A 7,908-nucleotide genomic window follows, 5' to 3' on the forward strand; every position below is an offset into this window, starting at 1 on the left:
CATGCGTGACCAAAATTGCTAGTATTCACGTGGTTGCTGTAAACACGTAATAAAATCTTATCGTGCAATTGACTGTCGACCAATTTTGCGAGACAATACATCAATTAGAAGGATATTTTCGCGGACCTCTGTATAATTGACGGTGTTTAGGTGTTTGTCACGCTGCTCCTCTTTAAGCCACGGTCGTTAAATGTGAATACGCGTAGAATGTCCTGAAGCCCGATGCACATGAATGTCCTGAAGCCCGATGCACGGCTCACATGCACATGGCTCAGGAAAACATGTCAAACACAGAATCACGGAGGCAAACATGTTTGATCTCAGAAACACCAAACCATGTCCTTTGTTTCTCGTAAACGCACACAACGCAGGGAAACGCCAGGAAACATGTTAACGTCTCCTGTTTCCGTGTTTTCCTACGTCGTTTACGTTAGGTTTCAAAAGGTTAACACTTTTCAATATCCAATTAAAACCCCAAGAATTAGCATTTTATACGTCAGAGTCGTCACTGTATTTCAGCGATTTTTGTTGATGGGGCGTGTATTTTGCTCGTATTAGACTCAAGATAATCTTGATGAGAATCTTGGTGAGGACTTTGTTGAGGACCCTGATGAGGATCTTGATGAGAATCTTGATGAGAATCTTGATGTGAGTCTTGATGGGGATCTTGATGAAACACTACGAGTCCACGTTGAAACGATAATACGTTAAAATCCAACAACAAAGATAAGAAAAATGTTTTCTAGTCTATCGCTTATTTCAAGGTTTCGACTATAGCGTTTCAGTCATCTTCAGGACTACTAGGATATAGTCGAAACAGTTTGGTATTCGTATTGTGAGATTTTGCCGTATTATCAGACTCGAGAGTTTTACTGGTATATCTGCAAGTGTTAGGAATTAATTGAAATTGCGAATCGAGCAATTAACCGACAATTTTCCTCTGACGCGTTTCGTGCCCGAATTAGCATTTTTGTTTTAATGGAGTTTCGGCGGAGATTTTGATATGAAACGGAAGCGTCGTTAACGCTGGATTGTATTACGTCAATTTCTGGTGCGGCGTACGCGTTAATTTCGTCCGCGTGATCCATTAATCATTAAACACAGACAACAACAACGACTCGACTCACACCTGGATATAACTAACTAACTAGACCGGCAAATCATTAATTTTCATTTACTTTAATTCGTCTTATGCACAAAGAGTCTACAACACATCTTGTAGAAAATAGAATTTGAAAAAAACAAGGACACATTATCTTTTTACTTTACCTTATTTCTGAACAAATAGAAATTAGATACTACCTTATCATTATAAGGTGTATACAATATTCCAAAAACTCTAAACATAACAACAGCAAGTGTGACAGCAAGGATTATTCCGATAAGGGTTTAAGCTTGAGAATTGAAAAGTACTTTAGAAATAAAGAGAAAAGAAAAAAGTAAATATGACAATATTCCAAGTAGAAAATGCTCGTAAATGTGATATCGGGACATAGAAATAGCCAAGCCATCGTCGAGACTAATTGTGCAGTATACGCCCTAACCAACTCTGGGATTTTCAAAGATGCTGGGACTCTCTCTAGCATGTCATCTCTCCAGTGGTTTGAGTCCATTTTGCACCGCTCGGAACAGAAACATTCTCTGACGTAAGATTTATCAATTTTGACTTCAAAAGCGTAAAAACTTTTAAAGATTTTCCAACAGACTAAGGAAATAAAAGCGTTTCTACTTTACGCGCGGCGACTCGCACCAGTGCTGCCATCTTCCAGAAAACCGCGTAACCAACGTCGAGCCTAACGAGTATTGGGAAAAATGTATGCGTCAGATTTTGATTTTATTTCGTCTTCAAATACATCGGGGCCACTAGTACAAAACCATCGAGAAATATTTGGAATCTTACTTTACTTGTATTACAGCACGGCCTATTCTCCAGGTAAAAGAACTGATTATGATCTTGACCGAAATGGAGTCGAATTACCGGCATAGATTGCGGAGAAATTAATAGCTGCACTCGTCGTAATTTACCGTCATTATAGTCAGCAGAAATCACGACTTTCTACGCCACTTATTAACGACATTTAAGGCCACGTAAACGGAAATATTCATCTTTCAATCCCGACGGAATATTCGAGAAAAGACGTCACGTTTATTTATTGCTAGTTTACCCAGCTAAAAATTGTACAAAATCTGTAAGCAGGGACGACTTGGTTTAGAGCATAAAAATACTAATTCTTAGGCTTCGATCTGACCATTTTTATCGTCAGAATATCACCGTGAAACATTAAATTTCGACGATGTCGCCTTGAATAGAAAATGCGTTAATTATTGACGTCTAAACTGTTCGCGAGTCTGTCGATAAAGAGGTACAGGAGAGGTACTCGGTATCGTTCGGTTTTGTCCGGAGACAATGCGGTGCATATTCGGCCGGGAGAACCCTCGTATCCCGCACACGGTTACTTCTCACAGCCGTCACAGTCAGCAGCAGCAGCAGCAGCAGCAGCAGCAGTGGTCAGCGTCACGGCGGACAATAGAATCTCATCAGTTTTCTCGCTAATTCGTCAGCCACTTAATTGGAAAATTGTGACGACAAATCAACATTTGATACGGAGCGCGCATACAGCAGACGGGTACAGACTCAGAGTGACGACATTCAGGTATTAATGGGTCCGACGACGATCGATTCGTCTTTCGTTTCTTTTCTCCTGAGAGAGAGAATAAAAAGAATGAAAACCTCGCCGTCTGGAGCTGCAACTCGTCCTCTTTCACCCCAAAATCTACAGACATTCTCTGAAGAATGTCGTGTCCGAGAAGTTCGATATTCTATTGGTGTTCACGGTCGCTACCGTTTCGTTTTAGAAACTACCACCAGGAGTCGTTGGCCGTGCATGTGTTTGTTTTTCTCCTTCTTTTCTCCTTTTCTTTTTCTGTGAATATTATGCAGAAAATTGTTGAGACTTCTATCGCATTTTGATAATTGTTAGATGTCTTATCCATAAGTACAAGAAATCTGGAGGGAATGAAATAGATATTCTGTATTCATTTCCCAATTGTTTTGTGTGAATATATTTGTACATGTTTTTATGTTTAATATTTTGCGTTTAATCCTGCCTCCAATGCAACATTCTCATGATCTCAATGAAATAAACATCTATCTAAACGCATATTCAGCTTATACTCATTGTCTAAACGAATCAAAAAATAGACAAACCATGTAGTTGATAGACAAATTATTCATCTGCGCTTAAAGTTCATAGTAAACACAGTCCACGAATGTTTTATTGAATAGAAATTAATCTTAAAGCAAAAAAGCATTTATTATGCCGTAAACTTAGCGTTGAACTTGCGTGAGAAACTGGGTTAATCTGGGTTTTCGTGGTCAAGTTGTTGACAGGGCGAGATTGCCGCAAAATCGGGGTATCACATGTTAGAATTTATGAATAATTAATGACACTTATTAATAGAGAATGTGACATAGAACCTTGATAATCCTGATTGCTGTCGACCGGACGAAAATTCCGGATATACGATTCATATAGGATATCGTTATGAATGTGTCTCTCGAGTCCCGGCCAAACGACCGATTTGAAGCGCTGTTTCTGTCCAATTAATAGATATTTGCCAAGAAATATTAGACGACTCGCAATTTCTTCTATTGTACGTGTGTTCGCCTAAATCTCTCATACCACATCTATCTTCTTAACGAATAGAATATCAGCCACCAATAATCAGAGCCCAGCAGTAGATCCAGTACCTTTTTTCTGGATCACTTTGATCGTTCTCATTCAGACAGAGACCGGGTCATCGACACGAATTCTAGAATCATTGCCTTCGTCCGTCTTTAATACATGTCTTTCTATACATGTATATATTTCTAGATGCCTTAAATATAAAATCCTATATTCTTATATTCAAACTATATTCAATATATCTCGATACGATGAACAGGAAAGTATGAGACATGATTTTACAATAATTTAACGTTATGGACGCCAACCTCGCATCTCGCAGTATACCGACACTTTCAACACAGTTATCCTCAAGATCTACTTTTAATTGCCTTTTACATTTCAATCGTCGCATGCTACAGAAATTACCATGGAACTTCTGATCTGGTTACATGAAAATATGCATTCTAAGCAATACATGGGCCATAGATAATATGTCATTCTCAGCGGTGGATTATTAAATCACACAGGCCCACAGTCCCCGCTCCTATTTTGGACCAAGATAACATTAGTGCTGGTCATATTTGTTGTACATTAACTGTAGATTCTTAGTAAATGATACGTTTTTTTCCGGATTTTCTTGTGGAGGACCAAACCCCCCTTTAAAGTTTCTTAAGCCGCGGTCCTTACTAATATTCGTGATTGTGCGCAAGTTTGCGAAACGATACAGTTACGTGAAACAAACATAAGCAAACCTGAAAAAAATAACAATCCCACAATTGATGATATCTCACACATTTATCAATTTGGCAATTTTGAGATTTATCTCAATCTAATCATGTAGAGAAACAGTTACACAAACCTAAACATTCAGGAATGTGACGTGAATGTTGTTATTCGAGAGCATTTAAAACGTTCTTTTCAATTCTAATTTAGAACGAGCTAATCTACCGTCGGAAACAAATCACTTCTCGTGAATCTTTCGAATTCGTTTTAAATTAATATACGACTATAACCAACGCGTTTTCGAACTCAGTAATCAGATCGTCATCAGTTAGTTGTTGCCGATATTCGGCATCGTCTCCCCAGCCGTTGATTAATACGATTCTGTAATTGTTTTACAATCAGAACACGTATGCAAAGGAACCTAACACCGATGTCGTTTATTACAGGACAATTATCACCAGCCATAAATAAATAATAGCCGTGTGACTGGAGACATTCGTTATTACCAACGACAGAACGAGCTAGCGAGGACTGTTCGGATTACCACTTCGATAAACCTATGGTGAGATAACCGGTGAAGGTACCTTACCTGGTGTCAGCGTCAGCGGGGTCGAAATTCTGAGAAATCTCTGCAGGAAGAGCTAGTTTCCATCAGATAGACGTCTTGTAACAATAAACTCTTTTTACCGTTTCCAGGCGCCGTGTTTTTGGGTAATCGTCAGGTCCGTATATTGCTGATCTTTTTCCCAAACTTAATTTGTTCATATCTCTGAATCAAATGAAGTTAAAAACAAAGTAAATCTATCGATTAAACCGGGTGATAATTACCTTTTTGTGATGATACTCATTTTGTGTTTACTGCAGCAGGGCGCGCTGGTGAGGATATCAACATCGATACCTGATAGTATGTATCTATAGATCAGAGTTTGGTAGACGGTCCTATGAGAAATGTAAAAGGAACCGAAAATAATTTGAATATTCATTTTTCATTCCATGATTCACAAAGCGAATATCAAACTGAGATGTTTATAGGTAAAACTGATATTCATCTAAAAATCTCGCTGAATCGAATATCAAGTTACTATCGAACGAGCTCTTTAAAGAGCTTCCGAACTGGCACGAGTCAAAGTTGCTTCGAAACATCTGCGAATGATTGGGGAATTAAACGTTTATTCATCAACTGAACTCAGTTTCTATCCACCGAAATCATCAGATAGAAATAGAGACCGGCTTAATGGCATTTAATACATCGCGCCTCCACTTCCTGAAAGCTGCTACCGTCGCCGCCGTATCAATCCGCGACGAAAAGACAAAATTGGTATTTGCGAAAAGGCTCGTCTTAATTACAATTCGTGGCGGTTATCAGCGCGGGGAATCGTGATAGAACTGTACGGGTCCGGGGCCTGTAATCAGATCAGTGGTGAGCTGAAAGCTCGTGCCATCCGACTGTGACAAACATCGGATTAAAACAATACCCGAGTCAATTACAATTTACGCATGACAGAATGGGAAAATTGGCAAGATACGTGGAAATTAATGCCAATAGCTGGAAGGTGTCGCAAAACTCATCAGAATTTTAGCCGTTTTTTAATTATAGCTTATACATGTTTTATAACCAACCAATCGGTGAAAATAAGGGAATATTTCATCCTCGGCGCCGACCGGCGGCGGTGCGGCATCAATATAATTACACGGTTGACGTTCATTGTTATGGCGTAATATCGAGGATTGTTTGAATTGTGCGAAAGGTCACTGCAGATCATCCTCGCTACGAGAACGACAATCAGTGACGTCTCAATAGCGACGAAACTGATTTGAAAGTTTAACGGCGCCTTGGAAAACGACATATATACGTATATATCGCTTGGTATTACGTTGAAAACCCATTATATACACAATTTGAATGATTAAAACGAATTTCATCTATCAAAAATTAAAATCAAAACACTATAGGTTTAGTTATTTTCTCACACCTGATGATGATCTTTAGAGAGAGTCCAAAAGGTCGTGTCATTTTATTTCAATTTTTGATAGATGAAATTCGCTTTTAATCTTCTAAATTTTGTATTTTGTTGGAATTAGACGTACTATCTGTTCTCCACGTCAACGAACAATAAAGTTATTTTGGATTTGAATTGACCGGCAACCAGTCTAACTCCGATATCGATGACGTAGTGCACCCCCCACTCGCACAATACCCCGATTGCCATGAAAAAGACATTAACAAAAAGACATGAAAATTCTTTAGATCGAAAATGAGAGACATGAAATGTATCTAATTACAAAGAAAGACCAATATTCGCAATTGTAGTTGTTTCATTTCAAACGCCAATATTGATGACGTAGTGCACCAAGTGCATCAACTCACCCGCCACCCTTTGAATAACGTTCAGCAGTTATTAATATACAGAAACAATTTTGTAACGGTTTCTGCGGCGTCAAAAATATCAAGCGCGACAAACAAATATCGGGAAGAAGGTCTGACAACCTTTCTAACTTCGATTATTAGAAGTTTTCATATATATTTATATGCACAAGTGATCAGATTTAAAAGACTTTTCGCGTGTCGTCAATTTCAGATGCGGCTCTTTATACAGCGCGCGTATATCGCTTTTAATAAGAGCATCTCAAATTAGCGACGCCGTCGAAAACTTGTCGAAAATTATTCGTCCTCGATCAAACATCGGAACGAAATTAAATTACCGCGACAAAACAGTACTTCTCATAAGAATATGATCGCGCGAGATGACAATTTCTAGAAACCGAGCTCTTTGTCCGATTTCATCAAAAACGACTCTTAAAGACGAAGGCCGACCTGCGGGACTGACAGGTCGCAACCGTGTCGACTAATACATTGTTGACAGTCCCTTGACATCCAACAAATATTCGTCGATATCAATGTTTGAACAATGAACGGCTGCAACAAACCTGACACTGTCATCCCGTCAACTAAACATCAAATCATACTAATATTCATAGCCATCGTTTTGATAGCTATTCGGATTTAGAAAGCGATCTTCCATCAATTTTAATCAATTTCGTTTGTCAGTAAGTTTTTATCGGTTAATGTGCTGTCTGTTTGCGTCTTTTGGTGGCATACATGAGAGTGGAGGGAAGACGCTGAAACATATTTGAGAACTAAACCGATTGCGGGTCCATTTCAAACACTAATACTGAATTCATAAGTCACGGACTTTGTAATGCAAATAGTGTAATCACGTGACTAATAATGAGATCATGGACTCTTCTTTTTGGAGTGGTCAGACTAAGTATGACGTAACGACACGTCATAATGGACGTTAAGTGCAGATGACTATTGTCACATTGACTGCCAATATGACGATCGCTATGCATGACCTCAATAGCGTCATCATTAGTACCAAAACGAGTTTGTCAATAAATCAAAAACAAAATGGCGGCTTTTTCACCCGAAGAAAATTAGGGTGTATGGTCTACAGATAGGGCTACGGGTCTAGAAGGTTAGGGTATAAAAGGTTGGGGTCTAGGGGTTAGGGTT

The sequence above is a fragment of the Tubulanus polymorphus genome, chromosome 3 (genome assembly GCF_964204645.1).
Source record: "Tubulanus polymorphus chromosome 3, tnTubPoly1.2, whole genome shotgun sequence".
In the NCBI taxonomy this organism is placed as follows: Eukaryota; Metazoa; Nemertea; class Palaeonemertea; order Tubulaniformes; family Tubulanidae; genus Tubulanus; species Tubulanus polymorphus.